The sequence below is a fragment of the Sceloporus occidentalis genome, unplaced genomic scaffold (genome assembly GCF_023333645.1).
Source record: "Sceloporus occidentalis isolate IW3139 unplaced genomic scaffold, rSceOcc1.0.p SCAF_173, whole genome shotgun sequence".
NCBI classification, from domain to species: Eukaryota; Metazoa; Chordata; class Lepidosauria; order Squamata; family Phrynosomatidae; genus Sceloporus; species Sceloporus occidentalis.
The window spans coordinates 986126-1009757 of NW_028317153.1; the positions used below are offsets into that span (position 1 = coordinate 986126).

Consider the following 23632-nt stretch of genomic DNA (forward strand, 5'->3'; position numbering starts at 1 on the left):
ATTCTCATACGCATTCACACTACCCCCTCTCATCATCTTATCTGCCCCTTCTCACTATGTTCCCCCTTTTCACTATGTAACCCCCTTCCCCACTTCTCAATATGTACCGCCTCTATCTATCCCCTCTCCCCCTTTCTCACTACCTAACCCCCCTCTGCCCCTTCTCACTGCAGCCCCTTCCCTCACCCTATTTACCTTGTTGCCAGAGCAAGCAGCAACTGCGACCGCGCCTGTGGCAGGGCAGGATTGACTTAGGGGCTGATGGAGCTGCAGCTCCAGGCTCCTACCTTAAAATAGGCCCAGTCAGGACCGGACTGACTGGGCCTATATGGCCGCATTAAGGCAGAGCCCCTTAAGCCCGCCGCAACTGCAACCGGGTCCGCCACTCTAAGGCAGAGCCGGCCTTAGGTGTTCTGGCGCCCTGTGCGGACTACTCCTCTGGTGCCCCCCCATCCCAAAAAAAGAAAGGAATAAAAACTTGTAACAAAACTCCCCTTTCTCACTATCTATCCCCCTGTATCACTATCTACCACCTCTGCCTCTTCTCACTGTTATTATATACTGAGGCAGACATTGACGGTGGTACAGCATAACACCTACCACTATATACTGAGGCAGACAATGACGGTGGTACAGCATAACACCTATCACTATATACTGAGGCACACATTGACAGTGGTACAGCGTAATCCCTATCACTATACATTGAGCCAGACATTGACAATAGTGCAGCATAACCCCAATCACTATATACTACGCCAAACATTGTTGTGGTGTAGGCCTACCACTTCATTGTCTGGCTTAGTAGTAGGGATGCACCGAAACGAATTCTGGACTGAAACCGAAAATGCAGCATTTACCTGTCCGAAACCGAATATGACCTCCCCACACCATAAAAAAAACCCTTTTATTTAAAGTAACACACCAAAATAGGACAAAACAATTAAAAAACAATATTATATGTATATATATATGATTGTTAACAGCAATCACATTCCTATCATGCCCAGGCATACCCAGATTCCAGGATGTACTCGCAGACTTGGCATGATAGGAGTATGATTGCCCTATCTACCCCTTCTCACTCCCTTCTACCCCATCTACCCCTTCTCCCCTATCTACCCCCTTTCCCCGTCTCACGCCCTTCTCCCTATCTACCCCCTCCCTCTTTGAAGTTCACTTACCTTTCAGGAGTCCTGCGGTGAGGGTGCAAGGCCTCTGCCTCCCAGCTCTGCCACTGTATGGAACAGTATAGAGTGATGGGAGTTATGATGTACTTTTAGAGCATAATTAGATCATGAAAAAGACATTGGAAATGGTACAGCATAACACCCATCACTCTCACACACTTACCAATCCACACATATATACCAATCCACGCGTATATACCAATCCACGCGTATATACCAATCCACACATATATATATATACCAATCCACACATATATATATATATACCAATCCACACATATATATATACCAATCCACACATATATATATACCAATCCACACATATATATATACCAATCCACACACATATATATATACCAATCCACACATATATATATACCAATCCACGCGTATATACCAATCCACACATATATATATACCAATCCACACATATATATACACCAATCCACACATATATATACACCAATCCACACATATATACCAATCCACACATATATACCAATCCACACATATATATACACCAATCCACACATATACACCAATCCACACATATACACCAATCCACACATATATACTAATCCACTCTCACTGAATATTTTCCTACCTTTCCTCTTTTCTCCTTACAGCTCCTTTTCCTCCTCTTCAGTTCTTCTGTCTTCTCTGTCTTCTTCCGGGTCAGAGGGCACGGACAGCGGTGGGCGCGGCTTCAGTGTTGTGCGCCGGGATCTAACAACAAACCCCGGCGCACAGCAGCTGTTGCCGCGCGGATCATAAGGGAGCGGTATCGGAGGTCTTTAGCAGACCTCCGGCTCCCTTGAGTGAACCCGGCTTAAAATCACTCAAGGGAACCGGAGGTCTGTTAAAGACCTCCGATACCGCTCCCTTGCGAGCCTGCTCCTCCAGCGGTGGACATTACTGTCCGTCTCTGGAGGGGTGCCGTGCGGACCGCCCCCTAGAGTGGGTCGCACACCCCAAAGGCCGGTCCTGCTCTAAGGGGCCGGGAAGCCCCCACCAGGGCCGGCCTTAGGGGTTTGCGGCCGCACAGGGTTTAAATTAAAACATCGGGGTTTTTTTTCAACTTTATTTAACATCCTCCATGTTAAATAAAGTTAAAAAAAACTTTATTTAACATGGAGGATGTTAAATAAAGTTAAAAAAACCCCGATGTTTTAATTTAAACCCTGTGCGGCCGCAGACCCGTAAGGCCGGCCTTGGTGGGGACTTCCCGGCCCCTTAGAGTGGCGGACCCGGTCGCAGTTGCGGCGGGCTTAAGGGGCAGGTGCCCCTTATGCCCTGCGTTAATGCGGCCGTAGGTAGGGTAGGGGCCTGGAGCTGCAGCTCCATCAGCCCCTAAGTCAATGCGGCCCTGCCGTGGCCCGGCCCACCGGGCAAACGCCCGATGGCCAGTCCGAGCCGTCCTCACACATACCATTAACACCTCACTATGAAGATCAAAGCCTCACCCATTGGTTTACGGGTAGCCGTGAGGGTCAGTTGCCCGCAGAGCATGCCGGGAGCTTTCCCTCGCGCACAGCCTGGGAAGCGGGAAACTCTGGTTCATGGAACAAGATCCGCAGGCACGTGACCTGTCCCGCACACCCCCTCGGCGAAGTCACTTCCAAAATGGCGGCACTGCGTGTGAGGATATGGCACATTCAGAGGGGGATATAAAGCAGGGGAGGGGTGATGTCATATACAGAGGTGTATGTGACATCCATAGTGGGTATATAGCTTGAGAAGGTGATAGACAGGGTACATGGCTAGTGTAGGTGGTAACATAGTAACATAGTTCATAAGGTTGAAAAAAGACCAAAGTCCATCAAGTTCAACCTATATACATATTGTGTCCCTACTGTGTTGATCCAGAGGAAGGCAAAAAACCCTTATGAAGCAGATGCCAATTGCCCCATACCAGGGGGAAAATTCCTTCCCGACTCCAAATATGGCAATCAGAATAAATCCCTGGATCAACGTTCTGTCCCTATTAATCTAATATCCATAACTTGTAATATTATTGCTTTCAAGAAACACGTCCAGGCTCCTTTTGAACTCTTTTATTGAGTTTACCATCACCACTTCCTCTGGCAGAGAGTTCCATAATCTCACCGCTCTTACTGTAAAGAACCCCCGTCTGTGCTGGTGTAGAAACCTTCTTTCCTCCAGCCGTAGAGGATGTCCCCTTGTTATAGATACAGTCCTGGGTATAAATAGGTCCTGGGAGTGATCTCTGTACTGTCCCCTTATATATTTATACATAGTTATTAAGTCCCCCCTAAGCCGTCTTTTTTCCAAACTAAATAACCCCAATTCTGATAATCTTTCTGGGTACTGTAGTCCTCCCATTCCCCTTATTACTCTGGTTGCCCGTCTTTGAACCCTCTCCAGCTCCACTATATCTTTCTTGTACACTGGTGCCCAGTACTGTACACAGTATTCCATGTGTGGTCTGACTAGTGACTTGTACAGGGGTAGAATTATTTCCTTGTCGTGGGCATCTATGCCCCTTTTGATGCACCCCATGATTTTATTTGCCTTAGCAGCAGCTGCCTGACACTGGTCGCTACAGGTAAATTTACTGTTAACTAAAACTCCTAAGTCCTTTTCCATGTCAGTCGTCCCCAGTGTTTTCCCATTTAATACATATTCCCAGCCTGGATTTTTCTTCCCCATGTGCATAACCTTACATTTATCTGTGTTGAACCTCATCTGCCACATCCCAGCCCAAGCCTCCAACCTATGCAGATCCATTTGTAATCGTGCGCTGTCCTCTATTGTGTTAACCACGTTACAGAGCTTAGTATCGTCTGCAAAGATTGATACTTTACTATGCAATCCCTCTACAAGGTCATTAATAAATATATTAAAAAGAATAGGACCCAAAACTGACCCCTGTGGTACCCCACTAGCAACAGTCACCCACTCAGAGTATGTACCATTAATAACCACCCTCTGTTTCCTATCACTGAGCCAGTTACTTACCCACATACACACATTCTCCCCCAGCCCAAGCATTCTCATTTTATGTACGAGCCTTTTATGTGGCACCGTATCAAATGCTTTGGAAAAATCAAGATATACGACATCCAGCGATTCACCCCGATCCAGTCTTGAGCTCACCTCCTCATAAAAGCTGATCAGGTTAGTTTGACAGGACCGATCCCTTGTAAACCCATGCTGATATGGAGTCATACACTTATTTTCATTGAGATACTCCAAAATAGCATCTCTTAGGAAACCCTCAAACAGTTTACACACAACAGAAGTTAAACTAACAGGCCTATAATTCCCCGGGTCACTTTTTGTCCCATTTTTGAATATTGGCACAACATTTGCTATGCGCCAGTCCTGGGGAACAGACCCTGTCACTATAGAGTCCTTGAATATTAGAAATAGGGGTCTGTCTATTACATTACTTAACTCCCTTAGAACGCGGGGGTGAATGCCATCTGGACCTGGTGATTTGTCTATTTTGATTTTTTTTAGGCGGCACTGCACTTCTTCCTGGGTTAGACAGGCAACATGTACTGGGGCATTTATCTCATCCTGCTGTATATTACCTGGCATTTCATTTTCCTCTGTGAATACAGCAGAGAAGAATATATTTAATAGATTAGCTTTTTCCTGATCCCCATCTATAACTTCTCCCTCATTACTTTTTAAGGGGCCAACGCTTTCATTGTTAACCTTTTTACTATTTATATAGTTAAAGAACATTTTGGGGTTTGTTTTACTCTCTTTGGCAATGAGTCTTTCTGTCTCCAATTTTGCTGCTTTTATCTGATTTTTACATATTTTATTTTTTTCCCGATAGCTTTTTAGTGCTTCCTCACTGCCTTCCTGTTTTAGTAGCTTAAATGCCTTTTTTTTGCCATTTATTGCCCCCTTTACATTTTTATTTATCCACATTGGTTTTCTCTTGTTCCTGACTCTTTTATTCCCATACGGTATGTACCTTTCACAGTGAGAATTTAAGATATTCTTAAAAATCTCCCATTGAGCGTCTGTACTCTTGTTTTTGAGGACATTTTCCCAATTTACAGTGTTAAGGGCTTCTCTTAGTTGATCAAACTTTGCCCTCCTAAAGTGCATAGTTCTTGTGGCTCCTCTAAGAGTTCCCTTATTGAAGGACAAGTTATAATGCATCATATTGTGATCACTATTTCCTAGATGTCCCCTGACCTGCACATTAGTTACTCTGTCAGGTCTGTTGGTTAATATTAAGTCCAGTAGGGCGCCCCCTCTGGTCGGGTCCTGTACCATTTGGGACAGATAATTATCCTTACTTATAGTCAGAAACCGGTTTCCTTTATGAGATTCACAGGTCTCGGTTTCCCAGTTTATGTCGGGATAGTTAAAGTCCCCCATAATAACCACCTCATCGTGATTAGCTGCCTTGTTTATTTGCTTTAATAATTGATCTTCTGCTGCTTCCATTATATTTGGTGGCTTATAGCAAACCCCGATCAGTATTTTATTATTTTTCTTTCCATATATTTCTACCCATAATGACTCCACATTATCATATGGTAGCATATGGCATATATACAGGTGGTGTATGCCTGGGGTATTGGGCATGTGGCTTACAGAGGGGGTAAAGTAAGGTGTATATGTGACATCCATAGGGGGTAAATAGCTTGGGGAGGGTGAATGTGATATACAAAGCGGTATATGGCTATTGTAAGGTGTATGTGACATCCATAGGGGGTGTATAGCTTGTGTAGGTGAGAGAGAGGATACATGGCTAGTGTGGCTTACAGAGGGGGTAAATATCTTTAGTGTGGGGTATGTGACATACACAGGGGGTATATCATGGTCTGACATATTACCTCCATTCCCTTTCTACATCTCACATTGATGAGCATCTACTCTTAAACATTTTCTGGCCTGGGGGGCATCTGGAAATGTTTGTAGGGGGTCTTGTGACATTTGAGGGGGGGGGGTTGTATTTCCAGTGTTTCCAATAAATAAATGTCTTTTAACTTCTTTATGTTCTGTCTTATTTTTTTACAGTAAGCCTGGCTTAACTTGACGTAACCAAAGCTGGCTCGTCGGCTGGTGGGCGCCGGGCGCCAGTCCACCCCAATGTTTATAACAGTTTTCCTGGAATACTGGAAATTTCCATCCTTTGCTAGAACACTAAAAACTGATAAGTATAAAACTTCTTCTAGTGTGTATACCTAGTAATCCCCAGTGATTTCTGACCATTGACTGTTGATTGTATATATATATATATATATAATATATATATATAAAATATGTTTTATTTTTTTATTTTTTTTTATGACATCCTGCGATGTTTCAAATAATAACACAATGCTATGTCATCAATTATAGGAAGTTTCTGGCAGATCCTCCCCTCTTTACATTTACCCCTGGGGGGGGAGCGGACGCATACTCTGTGTATTCGGCAATAAATGTTCTCATTAGCCCACCCGTCATCTCCGCCATCCTCCGGTGATGGGAGACTTAAGTTTGCTTTCCATTTTAAAATATGCTGTATCTTGTAGCTTGTCAATTACATCAGAAGAAGCCGATGCTTTCTGATCGTTAGAAGTCTTTTCTGCTGATTAACATTTATCTGAGATCTGTTATTACAGCTATACAGACATCTGGAGCCAGAAGAGGGATGCAGTCACTTACAGGATTTTCCAATGCAATAATTTCTATAAGGAAATAATATCTATATTAACAATTCAATATGTTTTCCTACAAACAGGCGCAGTAATGCAGACTTTTAATGCCCTAAGGTAAAGTGTGTCCCATAAATAAAGATGGCCATCAATATTCAGAATCGTGATTACAGAATTGTAATGTAGCTCGATTACACTTTTAGTAATTTAAGATTTTTTTTTAATGTTCTTAAATTGAAATGTAGAGTGGAAGTGACAGAAGGTACGTTCACTAACATTCAAAAGTTTAGGGTCACTTACAAATGTCCTTGATTTTAGAAGAAAAGCAAATTTTGTGCGTTAAAATAACATGAAATGGATCAGAAATCCAGCGCAGACGGGGTTAATGTTGTAAATGACTATTGTGGGTGGATTTTTTATGGAATCTCTTCATAGGTGTACAGAGGCCCTTTATCACTCCCATCACTCCTGTGTTCCAATGACCCTTTATCACTCCCATCACTGCTGTGTTCCAATGGCCCTTTATCACTCCCATCACTCCTGGGTTCCAATGGCCCTTTATCACTCCCATCACTCCTGGGTTCCAATGGCACGTTGTGTTCGCTGATCCAAGTTTAAGTTTAAAAGGCTAATTGATGGTTAGAAAGCCCTTTTGCTATTATGTTACATGCAGAAATGTCTTTGTTTTCCATGTAAACAGCTCAGTGACCCCAAAGTGTATATGTTTTCCATATATCGTTTTTGGGGATATATAGCTAGTGCAAAGCATCAATAGTTTTTAAATCTTTATAATTTTATATTACATTTTTTGGCATAGTCCCTATAAATCATTTCAGAAACAAAAAAGAAATAGTGCTATTAAGGGCTGAGATTGTGTCTTTTTTTATACATGAACTGTGTTTTTGATTGGAAAGTATGCCACATTGTCACAAATAGCTAAATGAATCTTATTTAGTATTATGGTCTGGGTCAGCATACAGCGGCCATAATCCCAAAAATGTAAAGAAGAAAAGCTTTGAAAAGGCAGCCTTTAAGTGATATTTTTTCCTCCGTAGTCAGCTTCATCTGTAAAATAACAGATTCCAAGTACCTGAGGTATTGTATCCACTTTTCCTGTAATGGATACATTGTTTCCTGATAGCAAGCGATCAATAGCACAAGATGCTGTCAGCACTGGAGTGATTATAACACACCTGACTGTAATGCATCACCTGGAGATCCTCGTGTTACCTGCGATGTGATGTTCTGCCATTGGAGGCGATTTCCTTGATCCCCGTGAATACATTATCTATCACAAGAATACTATATACTTGTGCAAGTAAACCAAAAATTATTCAGACACATTTTTCATTTTGCTTTTGGTCCATTCAGTTTCGAATGAGGAATTTCGCTTCCTGCCCTTTCTGTTTGGACGGAATTCGGAAACGAAATTCGTTGTCACCCACGCTACTTCTCTCTCACACACACGCACTCATGCTCTCTCCTTTTCCACAGCTCAGCTTCTTTTCTTGCCTCTTCTTGTTCTGTCTTTTTTCTTTATCCGCCTCTCCCCGGTATCAGCTCCGTTATCCTGGTGCTTCCGGAAAAGGGTGGAGCCTCCGCGCATACTCTCTACCTTGATTGGAGGAATGGGGGATAAGCTGTCCCTCGTGGCCCCGCCCTTTTGCGGGAGAACTCCAAGAGGCCAGAATAATGCAGACAAATTCCCAGAGGAAGAAAGTTGCAAAAACTTTTCGTCCGAAAATCCATCTGCGATGGATCCGTTCTGGCCTCTTAGATTACTTCCGCATTAGGGTGGACACATGGCGCTCACTGCAGGGCAGCCTCTCCCTTGTTTCTCCGTTCTTGCACAGAAGTATCTGGATATCAGAGCTAATACCAATGAGGAGCAGACGAAGACAGAAGATCAAATAGAGGCAAGGGAGACACGAAAGTGGTCCATAAAAAAGGTAGGGAGACATTGAGAGAGAGTGAAAGAGTGGCGTGAGTGTAATAAAATACAAACAAAAATTCCGAGCTCTCAATGTTTTCGGACATTCATACAAATTAACGAAATTGTCAAATTTTGTTAAAATGCACAACTCTAATATGTAACCATTCCTTTACTTTGCCCTGATTGCAAAAACAAATGCACAAACCATGTATATATATATATATATGTGTATATATATATATAGCGACATTTTTTGTTTTCTTTTTTTCCTGCATTGTGTTTATAACAAGAATCTTGGCATATTTCTCATTTTTTTAGGAATATGAATCTTCACATCCCACCCTGATGCTGCCAGATGTCTTTGGGCTCCAGCTGCCTGGTTATGGACAGAGCGGAGTGGATGATATTAATAAGATATGTGAGTAGGAGTGAGGAGCTTATAACCGTTGGAATAGGAACTGTTAATTAATTTCCTTTTTCATAACCAATTTAAAATGGCAATAATAATGTTACATTAGTATTTTTTTCAGTTTGGCTAATGTAGCAATCTTAAAAGACTTAATAATTGTCTGATGTTCCATTTTTAAGGACAGAATTACACTCAAATTGTCTGATGAACGACGAAGATTCGATTGGATGAAATCTATTTTATTACTTTTGGCCAGTTTAGTGTATAAGAGCAGATGTCTCTGTCATACCCCGGGATATGAGTAGTTTTTCCTACTAAGAAAAGCATATTTACTGAAACCCAGGTCCCAGTTACAGCAGAATTTGGCACTGTTTAGTTACAGCTTTTATTCACTTGTATTTAAACCTCATTATGTGTTCAGCGTTCGTTAGACGCGCTAGCCATGAAAACTGGAGATTTAATAACACGTTCCAGCAGCACAGAGTGAGAACAAAGCTGTGGGATATGTTGAGAAATAAATCAATAAGTTTCCATCCCGAGGCCACTCCTTCCATTACTTTCAAGTACTCTCAGTCCCAGCTCTGCTCTGACCAGGATGGGCAGCCAGGTGGGGTGTCTGCACAGAGCCCACTGTATTAATGTGTGCACAGCAAACCTGGGACGTCCTGCAATCACCAATCGCCACGACACCTCTCGCGTTATTCATATTTATGGTTTCTCTTTTCCAGATGCTTGATGTGCAGGGATTCTTATGACCTGTGGTCCGGGACTATGAATATGAGCAAAGATGGCTAATGAACTCTTATCTGGGCTACTCTTCAGGTTCATCCTCCCTGTTTGTTTACTGACAGGTATGTTTTTTTTTTTGGTGCACTATTCTCTCTCTAGATATACATGGAGGCTTCTGTGTTAACAAATGTACAAATACACACACACACATATATATATATATATATATATATATATATATATATATATATATCCACACACACACACACACACACACTATCGAATAAAGGTTTGGGGTCAGTCAGCTGTTTTCATTGAAAACACAGACATTTCTAGCTGAAAGAAGGGTTTTAACAATCAATTAGCCTTTTAAACTTAAACTTGGATCAGCGAACACAACGTGCCATTGGAACACAGGAGTGATGAGAGTGATAAAGGGCCATTGGAACACAGGCGTGATGGGAGTGATAAAATGCCTCTGTACCGCCTAGGAAGATATTCCATTGAAAATCAGCCGTTTCCAGCTACAATAGTCATTTACAACATTAACCCTGTCTGCGCTGGATTTCTAATCAATTTTGTCTTATTTTAATGGACAAAATTTGCTTTTCTTTTAAAACCAAGGACATTTCTAAGTGACTCCAAACTTTTGGACTGTAGTATATATATACCATATATATATATATTACATACAGTACAATTATTTCTGAAATTAAGCAACCATTTTATTATTTTGCAGCTTTGCTTTATATTAACTTTTTTTTTACTACAAGTAATTATCAGGTATATTTCAAAGACGGTGCTAAAACCTCTAATAATAATATTATTATTATTTAATAAAAAGACTAGCTACCTAACCTCCGAACTTATTAACCCTGGCACTGAGAAAATTACACTCATCTCTAACATATGAAAGACAGTATTTTTTATTTAAGAGTATATCATTTATATCACTGTAAGCTGTGTATACTTTTTACCCTTTTAAATTGGTTTTAAAACTAATATATCCTGAGAACAGTAACATAAAATATATATAAAAATTTTTTTAGCCGTTTCATTTTTTTGGATCACAATAAATAACCAAAACCTGTGTGTTTGCTGGAGTTCGCTTGTAATATCGAGGCACATAATCTCCACATGTTAATTATTTCTGTCTTTCAGCTATTTGTGTCCGGTTCAATGGATTCTCTGTCATTTATTTCACCTACTTGATGTTAATTCCACTTCTGCAGAGGCCAACATACACCACAATGAAAGGTAAATTGTCGTTCCCATCGTGTAACACATGTAAGAGCAACAGGAGTGACTCACTTTTGGACATGGAGTAGTCTGATTACATATGATGAAGTAAATAGTTGTTTGTTGGAAAAGAAGTTTGGGATGTTCTGAAGGCTGTAGATTGGTTTGGCCAGGTGGACTCTCCGATGGAAGATTTTGAGTTAGGAAGAGAGAACTGAGACATGTTTCTCTTACCAGTTTCCACTATTATATTGTAGTGGTTCCCTACAACATGTATGTCCTATAAGGTGAGGGGTGTCAGCGAAGCGCGGCTTGATAACAAGTCTGTTACTAAATAATTATGTGCCTCAAAGTAAACTATCTCATCTTACTGCATAAACAGTTATAAAGAGCCAACCACAGAGTGTTTCTCCAGCTTAAAGGGCCTTCTTAAATCAGGGAGATATAACTTTCAGTATGACTTGCGGATAACTCACTGTTTAGTTGATCAGCCCAAAAGCTTCATAGGTTTTGTGATACGCTGAAATAGCCGTTGTCTGCAAAGAGCTTGTTGTACACACCTTGTAAAACAGGTTGTGTGTAATAAATCTCAGTGGTAAATGTACCTCGGTAAATGAATTCCGACTCGAATAATATCTTATTTATAGTGTAACACAACTTCAGTAGCAAAGCAGTACAATAACCCTGTTGTAAAATCCTCCCTGCTTTCCCATTCAATGCAGGACACACGGGAAGATTCTTAGAGATCATCTACTACACCAGCTTTTTCTTACTCCTGATACAGTCCTCATTTCAAATAGCCTTTCACTATGTCCCACCTGATGGTAACTTGTTAAAATATTTTTCTGCATGCATAGAAATGCACATGTAATCCTCCTAAATTGCCCAAGCTTGTTTTAAAAATAAAATTATTAAGTTATATAGCAGACCTGGCAGGGGTTGTGAATACCTTTTGTGATATGATAATCTTTATTGTGATGACCTGTTGTTCTGTCCTGTAGATCATCTGTGGGAACAGATCCTGAGTCATTTTGGAATAATCCGGTGAGTGGATTTAGGTGCAGACGTACAAATTAAGGAGAGCGGTTGATTTGATAAAAGCGGTATTTTTTTTCTGTTGTGAAAAAATCAATACTCTTCTCAGGGGACTATTATCTCCTTTCTGTCAAAATGTGAACATTATTAAAATATATGCAAATTATGTTAATATATATGTATTTGTAATAAATATGTATAGTTAACAGATACAGACCCACTGTAAACATGCATCGTAAGTTCCTTTGGACTATATTCAGGAAATAAAATTAATTGTGTGCTCCTCAGTACAGTGCTCAGAAATTAAAATAATTAATATGCTCGTGCAGAATATATAATCTGATAAGCACATTGCTATGTCAACTACCTATTCTTTGTAGCTGATGAAAGAGCCATCTGTCCTGTTTATAGCCACTAAAATACAGCCTGCTATCCGGTGCTTCTTGAGGGTAGTCAGGAGCAGAGTTAGACCTTATTTGATACTTGAAGTTACATGTTAATGCGTTCTTCTTCATATACATCTCTCTTTTCCACCTTCAGGCTCAGTAATGTTGATGCCTGGAACATTATCCGTCTCTTGGCCTCAGATATAGGAATGTTTTTCTCCGCAATCTTTATCCGAAGAGCTTGCAAGAAACTTGTAAAGTCAGGAGCCCCAAAGATCAATCTTCGTGTGAGCAGCCAGGAGGAAGAAGAGGAGGATGAAGAGGTAAGCTTTCCTGCCTTTCACATACACAGAGGTTTCTTCATTTAAAGTGAATGAGGACCAAAAAAGAAATAATAGTAAATGCTATATGGCATTTTCCAGCATTCAAGACATACAACAAAGTGTTATTTGCTGTTTTGATAATTTTAATTTTAACCCATCAGGACACTGAGACAGAAAGTGAAATGGAGGAAAGCGAAGAAGAGACTGGGTTTTCTACTGATGACGACACTCTGGACAAGGAAGTGAACGACACTCGAGCCAAACTCATGGAAAAAATCGCAGTGTTCATCTCTGGAGTCAAGCTACTGTTTGAAGCTTTGTTCACCACGGCCGGAAAGGTGGTTGTCACTCTCCTCCTCTGCGTTTCAGGTATCTATCTTACCCCCCATAATTTAGGTAAACTGAGTAGGAATTTATCATTAAAGACATGGAGGGTGTTTGTGGCCTGGTTAGGTTGGATAATGTATGGTTCAGATACCAGAGTTGAACAATCTTCATGGCTCACCAGAGTAAAGGAAGGTTGTGGACTTGGTAGTGTTGATGGAAGATGTTCAGGCTGCAGGGGTTGCTTAGGGCCTTTATCAGTCTCACTGGCTACCTTGTCTCTATTTCCAGGCATTACAGTACCTTCTGTAACATCTGCCGTGTACTTTTTCATCTTTCTGTGGTTGTGTTCATGGTGGGCTTGTAATCGAAGTGTCAGCCTGTTGCTGTTCAGCAGCTTGTGTGTCCTGGCGGCTATCTTCAGTGCTGGACATTTAAGCGCCATTTACCTATATCAGCTGCCATATTTCCAGGAGCTCATTCCTCCAGAAGACCTGCTGGCAAGGTGAGATACCTGACTACATGAACCCTAACACTAGAACTGTCACACATTATACCCTATTAAAGCCAAGGGCAACAGTTCTTTTATATTTAACAATTATGTTATTAATATAGGCGGCATCTTTAAATGGTACCTTAGCTTTAGATAACAATATTGCACGGAGAGGAAATTCCCGGCATAAACTGTTAGGCTGCTTTGAAATGTGTTTACATTAATTATACATAATATTTTATTACTATCTTTCTGTTGGGTGATTAGGGTTGTTAAGCTGCCTGATGCTTTATAATACCTCTTTCTATCTCCATTTTCTAGGCTGTTTGGGATGACAGCCATCATTAGGACCAATGGCACAGAAATGTGGCAAATGCATATTCACCAGGGCCTGACGTGGCCAGTTGTCCTCAATCCCTTTATGTTGCTTGTGTTGTACTATACCCTGGTCATGCTGCTGCATCAATGGGCTCCACTTCCCATGGTATGCAGATGATTCCTTTATTCTGAAATAACCTTAACACTGGGCATTATTTGGAACATGTCAGGCCATGTCCAGTTATAAGCTTACCTCTAGATGTTATGTGATGTCTGCCTCTCCCGATGGATGAGGAACAACTTGCCCTGAGCTGCAATTGAGGTTTTATAGTTAAAGCTGTGTGGTCACTGCCCATCCAAATCGCTGTGGTTCAGCCTATACAATGGAGCATCACTGAATCCTTTCAATTGATTGATTCAGTCCATGGCTTCAAGAGGCTCATCGGTGACCTGTAATGGCGTTGCGGCCGCTAATTCTTTCTAACACATTTCCATGAAATAGAGTTACCAGTAACAACGGGGCATTTGTTTAGTTTTAATATGCCTGAGAACCAAAGATTTGGGAAAGGTAATATTTTTTGTCTTCTACAGGAGGAGCATGTGGATAAGAAGGCAGAGCACTCCAACGGACAGGGCATTTTGGATGGGATGCTGTGGGCCTCAAACACTGAAATGATACAAGTGAGTGTGTAGAGCAATAATATGGTATACCCTTACCCTTGATTGGCTGAATCAATGCTCAAAGTCATAACACATTACTTCCTCTCTAGAGTTAATGCAGAAATCTGAAGTTGTTGGTGTAAAAAAATGGTGCTACAGCACGAACGCCTGATTGGAGGGGGATAAAAATATAGGGATCTTCAAATCATAAGTGTGAAGTTACTAAAAACATAATTGGCATGCTAATCAGAATTGGCTTATATTAGTCCCCAATAAACCATTTTTGCAGCATAGACCTACTTTTCTGAAAACAGTTCCCCATTAAACAGCTGTACGACCGGCTTCTGACCCTTTTGTGTTACTGTGTGACTCCTCTCTCTCCACCTTACTCAGCCCGAGTTCCTCCCACACAATGGGTGGCAGGAGCTGCCCTTACTAAAATGTGAACTACACCAGGGTCTCCAGGATTTCTCTGTGCCCATCTACTCTAAGGATGAGAGAGTCTCTGAAGGGTCAGGTCAGTAAATGGAAGGCAATCAGATATCAATATGTATCAAATTATTATATATTGATTATTTATGTAGCCAGGGTAACAGAAAATAAAAGTTGGTAAATGAAATCGTTTGGAGACTTCTAATTCCTGTAAAAATGTTTTTTTGCCTTTTTATTGTTTAGAGCCAGAGGAGCCAGTGGAAATCCCAGATACAGAGAAGGAGCCTGGAGGAATGGCTGTACTGGGTCAATTTATCATGAAGCAAAGCTATGTCAGCGCGTTAATCGTCATGATGGTAAGACACTATAGAGTTTTACTACTTCTGGTATAAACATTAATTTACGGTATGTGTTGATCTTTCCATTTGTCTGTCTGTTTTTTCAGGTCTGGAGTATAACACACAACAGCTGGCTAACCTTCGTGCTTCTGATATGGTCGTGTGTCATCTGGATGACGCGTGACCGCCGGCGATACGCCATGCTCAGTTCCCCATTCCTGGCTTCATATGCCAACCTCTTAGTCGTCCAGAATTTTTTCGTGGGGCTCAATATCTCTCAGGAGGAGCTCTTCCCAGGGATCCCAACTTCCGTTCTCATTGATTTTGACCTGAAACCATACCCCATGCCTTGTGTGCACCTAGGGATCAAGGTATAGTTTGGTATTAAAATCATACTCTTATGACGGTTAACACTGCTCTTCATTTGCTATTTATTGTATTTACAAAGCACCAAACTTCCACATTGCTGTACCATTAGCAGACACAGCGCCCAAGCTGGGGACATAAAACGTATACGTAGAAATCTTAGTGTAGGGCCACGAACATTAAGGTGGTGAAATATTGTTACTCACACAATGTGGAACAAACATACATAAGCCATTAAAAGCTTCTTTCCACTAAAATTGTGCAAGATAAACAAATTAGTTAATTAATTAATCCACAATGGCATGATAATCTACTTCCAGATATTTTATGCATTTACATTTTGGATCCTGCTGCGGCAGAACCTTAAGGAGAGGCAGGAGCAACTGGAGGAAGACCAGATGACCTTAAAAGAGGTTACGGTGGAAGACAGCGGTGAGTATAACTACAAAAAGTTAAAAAACTATTTATTGCACCATTTTAAAATCATTAAAAAATACCCTGGCATGTTGGGTAACTCACTCTCCCATGATGCTTCATGTCTTGAAGGAACATTTCAGGGTATTTCAAAAACATATCTCCAGAGATAACTCTTCAGAGATAAATATAATAATTATAAAATATATTTCTGCTGACAATTCTATGTTTTCGTCTAGAAACAGAGCAGCCTTCCAACGCCTTTGTAGAAATGCTGGGTTCTCTGGTCCGCGGCACGCTTGTTAAGTACTGGATTTACTTCTGCGGAGTCATGTTTTTTGTCATCAGTTTCAACGGCAAAGTCGTTGTCTACAAAATTCTGTACATTGTCCTCTTTCTGTTCTGCGTCACCCTATACAAAGTGAGCAGTTTTCCTGTAATAAGCTGTCTGCATGTTCAGTGATTCAGTTGAGTTTGGAGATGTTATAATGTTAGTGTTAATTTACTCTCTCGTCTTTTGTAGTAGCACCTCAGAATCTGATGCCACTCTATAAACAAAATGCAATACCCCAGGGGAGGATTTTCTCTATTGTCCTTTACAATTTCTAATTATTTTACAGATTCATTATGAATGGTGGAGAAAGATCCTCAAATATTTCTGGATCACGGTCGTCTCGTATTCAATGGTGGTTCTCATCACTCTCTATGTTTACCAGTTCAAAACCATCTCCGGATTTTTCCTCCAGATCCTTGGGATGTCAGAGGATGGGTGAGAAATACAGTACTATAAAAGCATTAAAGAGAATTTAATTGAAAAGAGTATTACAGTTTAATTAGTTTCTATTATAATTTTTCCATTGTTGTATAACGATCATGAAATGAAAGGTCCATTTAGGAGGACCGGGTTAATAAGAGTGTCCTTTGTTCCCCCGGCAGTCTGAAGGACCTGGGATTAGAGCAATTCAGCACTGTGGAGCTGTTTGCTGGAATTCTGCTACCTTCCTCCTTTCTCTTGGCCTGCATCCTGCAGCTCTATTACTTTAACGATGACTTCCTAAAGCTCACAGACCTCAATAATATCCCTGTTAACCAGGGAGGCATCGCCGACAGGTCAGTACCAGGCTGTTTGCAAATTAATATTGTTCTTGTTCTAATTCGTATAAAAAACTGTATGGTTCATTATTCTCCTTTTCTACTTTATTTTAAATAGTAAGAAGAAGATGGAGAGAAGGGTCCTTATTCTGGCCGGCATGTAAGTACTTTCCCCAATCTGTCTATTTTTGCTCCATATTTTGGCAACGGGAATGAAGTAAGTCTATGCTGCTCCCAAATCACATAAAGGATCATCACACAATTCCTATTCTTTAATTCCATTTAACATGCTTTATCTGTGTAAAAGTATAAAAGAACATATTTTCTCTCTCATTTTTTATAGATTGAAGCAAAACATTGGGAATTTACAGAAGAAGTAAGAAACCTCAGCTAAGACCTGAAGCTTCCATAGACACCCCCACTTTTTCACACCCCTATCATACTATAAGAGATAAGTCTTATTAAAATGTAACTTGCATTGGACAGGGCCGTCAAAATCCTTTCGCTAACATTCTTTACAACCTAGATTTGGTCCTGGGCTGTTTGAATTTTAAGTCTTGCTAACTTGAGCCAAGCCTTCTATTCTTATAACCTGCTGCCTAAACAGTGTTTTGGATCAGAGAGTAACCTGGATAGATTTCTAGGATAAAGTGTCCAAAGCAGTTTTTTTCATAAATAATCCAGAGGCTGTAGAAGTGACCCTGGTGTCTCCTGTAGGTTGGAAGATGAGAAGCAGGATGCTGCAAGTCAGAGCACTTTGGACAAGATCGAGAACATCACTACAGATGCAGATGGGAGTAAGGAAACCCGGTTATCAACCGGTAAGAGACAGAAAAAGGCAGACAAATCCAGAAGTCACTAGTTTGGTGGTTAACGTTTTTTTCTGTATATCCATCAAATATTTTTATTTTCTAGACTTGTCAGATGAAAATCCCGCTGACAGGGAGAACCCATGGATTCTGGTTATTGACAAATTGATTTCCATTCTCCTGAGCTTCCTGAACCTCGTCCATGACACGCAGGTGTTGATCTGGAGGCTGCTAGAGCTGCACATCATCAAGATTGTCTCCACCATCATCATCTGGATCACGCTTCAGGAGGTATCAGGGCTAGAGGACGAACACAATGCATAGGTTTCTTTCTGGATAACCAAACTGGAGACTGTGATATTCAGACGCCAAACCATAGAAACCAAGTTCTTTCCCTTGTAGGTGTCATTGATGAATTCCCTCTTCTACATACCCTGGGTCTTTGCTCTGCCGTACTCCCACTTACGACCGTATGCTTCCAGCATCTGCACTGTCTGGTCCTGCTTTATGGTCATCTGCAAAATGATGTATCAGCTTAAATTCATCAAACCTCTGGAGTATTCTTCCAACTGCACAGAGGTTAGCTGAACTTTTTAAGTGTGCGTGGCAGGGGTGGCAGGGATGGCGGGGTTAATGAGGGAACGAAAACAGGCAACAATTAACAGAGTAAATAGTCTGGTTTTTAAGGAAGTGAGGGGGAGACATTGCCAAAACATTTGTGCTAGGGGCTCAGATATTTAGGACAGGAGACTAGGAACCTCCATTGCCTACCTTGTTTTTGCATATGCCATAGTGATCATCCTTGTAACAGCTAACTGCTACTTAGGCATCATCATAAAAGAAAATGATTATGTTTTGTAATGGGCTATTTCAATAAAGTGTATTCATTAATATTATTGACTGTTTCTTGTTCCCCATGCATAGTTTTGGAATAGACTTACTTATATAAATTCTATTCCCCAAGGGCCTGTACCGCAATGGGAGCCTGTACAGTACGGTGTCTGATGAACTTCTGCAGAAATCCATACTATATACAGCTCCTGTGGACCCTGCATTGTGGTGCGGGGGTCTCCGGAAATGTGCAGATAGCGTCTTACCCTGTCTCCAGGTAAGAAAGACTTAAAAGCCAGTAGAGGCGGTGTTTTATGGTTAAATGACCACAGTAACTAGCTATATAAGCAGGACAGGAACCAACTGATATGAGGGATTGAGTAGTTAGGGTAAACCTAACCCCTTTTGCGTTTGTCTTTCATTGCAGAATCATCTCACCGTTCTGGCATTAATGGCTATAGAGGCCACGGTCTATCGTCACCAGCTGTATTACCGCACCCATAACCAGCTTATCACCCCCATTACGGGGAGCATCTTTGAAAATATAACCCGGAATCATCTCGATGAAGGGCTTTTGCAGTGCATCAAGTATTTTGTCAATTATTTCTTCTATAAGTTTGGGCTGGAGGTGAGTTACTAGAGCATTGGTTACACTATACGAAGCTCATCCTTATAGGACCATACGTTATAGGACTATATGGATATCTAGGATTGTATATCTATATTCAAGAAGCATTTTAGGGGCAAAATTCTAAATATGGAGCACTAGCCATGGAAACCAATGCAATGTGTCTGCTGATTGACCCACATTTAGCACTGTCTACCAGGACAGGATACGATGTGTTTTCACAAAGTTCTCCCTCTCTGTTTCAGGTCTGTTTTGTCATAGCTGTGAATGTCATTGGACAGCGCATGGATTTCTATGCGGTGCTACATGCATTTTGGCTACTCTACCTGCTTTACCTTCGTCGTAGAAAAACCATTGCTGAAGTCTGGCCAAAGTACTGCTGCTTTGGGGCCAGTATCATGACTCTCCAGTACTTGCTGTGCATTGGAATCCCTCCTGCATTCTGCACAGGTAATTCATGAAACCTACAAAGGTTATTTTACAGAAAGTGGGTCACTTTTAGAATTGCTACACATACATACTCTTCAAATATTAGGCCAAAAATATATACCGTATTTGCTCGATTATAAGACGAGGTTTTTTTCAGAGCAAATGCTCTGAAAAATACCCCTCGTCTTCTAATCGGGGTCGTCTTCTAATCAGACCTCAAATAGAGTCTGATTAGGAGACTAAGATCCAGATCCCCCGCACCGCTGCAGGGGACCTGGATCCTCCTGTCTCACCCCCCCCCCCATCATACACACACTTACCGGTGCTTCCTGCTGTATTGCCGGGGCAGCGGGTTGACGTCTACGCGATCCGCGTAGACAACGTCCGCTGCAGCCGGAAGGAGGTGTGGCTAGCAGCGGGGGTTGTCTGCGTCCGTCGCGCAAACCTTCCCCGACTGTCAGAGATCAGAGTTCCCCGCACCGGTGCGGGGAACTCTGATCTCTGACAGCCGGGGAAAGTATACGCGACGGACGGATACAAACCCCCGCTGCCAACTCCACCTCCTTCCGGCTGCAGCAGAAGGCGACGTCAACCCGCTGCCCCGGCTGGAAGCACCGGTAAGAGAGGGCTGAGAGGGGAGGGGAGGGGAGAGTGTGTGTGTGTGTGTGTGTTAGTTAAATGGGGGTATAGGGTGTGTGTGTGTGTGTGTTAAATGGGGGCATAGGGCATTTCTGGAGTGGCGTTAAGGGGGCATTTAATAGAGCACTCTGCCTCCTGAAATGCCTTATACACCTATATGCCACTCTGCCCCATAATATGCATTTTAACCCCCTAAATGCCAGAGTGGCATATAGGGGTATAAGGCATTTCTGGAGGCAGAGTGCTCTATACAATGCCTTTTAACTCCCTTAATGCCACTCTGCCTCCTGAAATGCCTTATACCTCCCTATATGCCACTCTGCCCCATAATATGCATTTTAACCCCCTAAATGCCAGAATGGGATATAGGGGTATAAGGCATTTCTGGAGGCAGAGTGGCATATAGGGGTATAAGGCATTTCTGGAGGCAGAGTGGCACATAGGGGGTCAAAAGGCATACCATGGGGCACAGTGGCATATAGAGGGTTAAAAGGCATATCATGGGCCACAGTGCCATATTGGAGTGGCAAGCCTGGGGGCAGATGTGCGTAACTGGGGGACAGGTTGGAAAATACAAGAAATAAAAACAAAAAAAATATTTTTCTCAATCATAGCTTTTATTAAAAAAAATAGTTTACATGAATTAACATTTACTGGTAAAACTTTTTTCCTTTAGGGTCATCTTATATTCAGGCTTTTTCTTTTTTTCCTAAGTTAATATTCAGATTTTGGGGGGTCGTCTTATAATCAGGGTCGTCTTATAATCGAGCAAATACGGTACATTGTTAGTTCTATATGTCATATGGTTCACTGTGAGTACAACCTGCTCACCAAAAACAATGGCCAAGCAGAGTGATTCAAAGTGTGATTTTATTTAAGTTAAAATGTGTTCTTTGCATGGTACTAACTACTGTCATGTGATTTAGTTTTACTTGGCCATCATTTTTATATAGGTTGGGCTCCTGTGGGGCATGGCTTGAAATAATGTGTCTGATTATTTCCTACAGATTACCCGTGGAGAACTCTCTCTCTAGCACCCGGCTCCAACCTCATAAAGTGGCTGTATCTCCCCGACTTCTCCAGGAAACCGGACGCTGGATTTCTGCTCTGTATGTACACTTTTTATCCTACAGCCTTTATGTTGCCTGTTTGACTTGGCCAGTGAGTTATTATTATGTATTTATGGGGCGATGGGCGTTTAGAACCCTGCAAAGTGCAACAGCCCCATTATACAGTATCGTTATATTTTTATCATGTTGTATATTTGTGTGCAGTTCTGGCGGATATGAAGTGGGAATTACACAAGATTATATTTAATTAGATTTCTGTGACAACATAAAGAGCAAATGGGGTATTTGGGGGAGAGCAGTAAGGTCTATAGGGGGTGATTAAGAGCACTATAGAATAGGTTTAGTCAGGTGACCAGTAAGAGCCACTGAATGATCCTGAAAGGGAGATGATGTGCACTGATGGCTGAGGTACATGGGCAAAAACAGAAGACTATAACATTAATCCTTTAATAAAGGAGATTTGCACCATCTTTTGCACTCATACATAGTATTAGCTGATTCAGAGAACATACGTTCCACCATTCTGTAGATGAGTATTATTGGAAGTGACATGATGACGATTATTGGGCACCTGTTTTTTATGGTTTTATTTATTTTTTGCAGATGACTTCTTGCTTTTGCTCTGCGCGTCTTTACAGTGGAAGGTGTTTGAGGATGAGAACCGGGCCTGTGTCAGGATGTTGGCAGGGGATAACATTGAGATCAGCAGGGACCTGGATCCAGCAGACCTGAGTCAATATAGTCCGGTACCCAACTTCTTGCACTGCCGGTGAGTACTGACCTGCACGTCCCTCCTCACACTGTTTTAATACATGCCAAGACTCAACTTCTTGCACTGGAGGAGTGCTGGCCATCCTTTCCGTCCTCACACTGGGCTGCTACAAGCCGGCAGCTTGTTTTTGGAATGTCCCCTGACAGCGGTCAGACTCCCCTCCATTTCTCTTCTGGCTCCTGTTCCTAGTTGTGTTCTACCTGGCCACAGACTGCAATTTTCTATGACATGGTCCCCTCCTTTATCTTCCATTCATTCATCCTCAGGTCGTACCTGGACATGGCAAAGGTGGTCGTCTTTAGCTACCATTTTTGGTTTGTGCTATGCCTCATTTTTATAACGGGGACTACCCGCATTAACATCCTCTGCATGGGATACCTGATGGCTTGTTTCCACTTCATGCTGTTTGGTGGAAGCCTCCTCCTGAAGCCTGTCCGACATTTGCTTAAGCTTTGGAACTATCTCATCACCTACACTGCCTTTGTGATAACCATGAAAAACCTCTTGTCTGTAAGCACATAAAGCTTTTTACTCCTCTTTCTGCATCTGTGTCCTGTCTTTTAGATAAAACTGTGCGTTCACAATCTGTAAGTGTGTTGACAGGTATCTTGTATGTTATTTCTAGATCGGGGCATGTGCGTATCTGGATAAGCTAATGAAGAATAACTGCTGGCTGATACAGACCTTCAGCATGTTCTGCACCATCAAGGGATATGACCTGAGTGAGTTCCTAGAACACAAGAAGACAAGTCTAGTGGGTGCTTCTTGGCTGGGGGAAATTGTTGTTTTTAGAAATAATTGTTTTTATTTGGAGAAATCCTGAAAACCCATCACTCAGAAACAGTTTTCTATAGTAACAGCGATTCTAAAGTATATGTTCTCGTCGCACAGCTATCCCTTCCGAAGAGGAGTGTGAACTGCCAGAAAACGAGGCAGGAATAGTTTGGGATGCTATCTGTTTCACCTTCCTCCTTATCCAGCGCAGAGTGTTCACCAGTTATTATTTCCTTTATGTAGTGGCCGACTTGAAAGCATCGAAGCTCCTCGCCTCTAGGTATCGCTTTTTTTATTTAATGTTATGTTCCCCGCCAATAAATAAGGGAAGGTAAACAGCTCCCAGTACATAAAAGTTACCCAGTAGCA

The 23632-nt window shown here is 41.7% G+C and overlaps 1 pseudogene; it reads left to right on the forward strand.

The window, feature by feature from the left end:
- The first annotated feature begins 8622 nt into the window (after positions 1-8622).
- The window catches only part of LOC149279280 (piezo-type mechanosensitive ion channel component 2-like), a 28616-nt pseudogene continuing 13606 nt past the window's right edge, over positions 8623-23632 (forward strand).